Raw genomic sequence first — 1,549 nt, 5'->3', positions numbered from 1 at the left:
AAGTCCTCTTCACTTTTAGCAAGCCAGGTTTTGTCATCTGCATATTTTAGGATGCTAATAGTCCTTCCTCCAAACTGCATGCTGCAATATTCTTCATATAATCCAGTTTCTCTGACTGCTTGCTCAGCAAACAGATTGAACAAGTATGGTGAGAGGAGACAACTCTGATTTCCTGACCATGCAGTGTTCCCTTGTTCCGTTCTCACAATTGCCTTTTAACGCATGTACAACCCATCTGCATGAGCACCATGCAGTGTACTGGAATTCCCATTCCTCTCAAGGTTCTCCTTAGTTCTTTATGGTCCACGAAGTGGGATGCCTCTGCATAGTCAGTGGAAATATAAGCAACCATCATTCTGGGACTCTCTGCTTTGAGCCAAGATCCATCTGACACCAGCAACGATGTTCTTTGTGTCGTGTAGTCCTCCTCTGAATCTGGCCTGGATTTCTGGCAGCTCATGCTTATTAGGCCCTTTAAAGTTGGATTCCAGCCTAGCTTTCCCACCTTCCCCTTGTGTTCTACAGTCTGTCTCTGTGTGACACCCCAACACTACAGGACATGTGTGTCCTCCTGTCTTTATGCTGCCCTGTCTGCTAGGACAGCCTTTCTCCCTCCTTTCCACAAGGATTCTTTACTGTAGTTGTGTGTGCACATGACGCTTCCTCTGGCCACTTGGAGTCCTCTTGGCACTTCCAGGTAAATGTTAGACTGCGCAACTACACTGTTGGTGGTTTCAACCCACCGCTGCCCCTCAGCACAAAGACCCGACAGTCTGTTCCAGCTAAGATCTCCAGGCTTGGGAACCCTATGCAGGGTCACTGGGGCTCTGGAAGGACTCAGGGTCCAGGGGCCCTTTTGGTTTACTGGCCACCACAGTCCCCTTGCCCCCAAACTGTATTTATAGATAGATCTACTATCTATCAGTCTGCTACCGAGCTGTTGCCAAAATGCAAGCTGTTTGGTTTTCTGCATTTTGATACCTCGAGAAATGAATGTAGCTTATGTGTGGCTGTTTGGGAATGGCAAATTCATTTTATTTTGCAGGCCAACACCCTAGATTGCTAGCAGTAGCCTAGAATGCCATTTTCAGAAAGATACAGTGCCTTCTAGATCGACTGGGAGCCTGCTTCATCTTTATTCTGCACCTGCCTTCTGGCAGTAAATGTGGATGTTTGCTGATACTGAATGACTGAAGAGCATCCTTCAGAGTGATAACATTTAGGGCTTTTTGTTTCTTTGTTTTTAGCTGGTCAAACAACCTTCCCCCTTAGTCCAGGGAACTTTGCTGGGTCTGATTGGCAATCCTTTGTGGTTCTCCTTGTATGCGGTGACTTGCAGGAAGGTTTCTGGTCCTGGCACCTGGGTCGGGCAGAGAATTGGTGGGGTGGATGAAGCGTGTGAGAGAACAGAGAAAATAGTGTGGGGTCCACACCCTGTGCCACCAGCCACTGCCTGAGCCCTTACCAAAATAAACCTACAGACAGAGCTTGAAGAGTTACGTGCAGAAGGGCTCCTTGAGACATGGAGTAAAAACTGCTTCTCTAGTCC

The sequence above is a fragment of the Tenrec ecaudatus genome, chromosome 2 (assembly GCF_050624435.1).
Source record: "Tenrec ecaudatus isolate mTenEca1 chromosome 2, mTenEca1.hap1, whole genome shotgun sequence".
NCBI classification, from domain to species: Eukaryota; Metazoa; Chordata; class Mammalia; order Afrosoricida; family Tenrecidae; genus Tenrec; species Tenrec ecaudatus.
Note: the sequence above shows the minus strand (reverse complement) of the source record.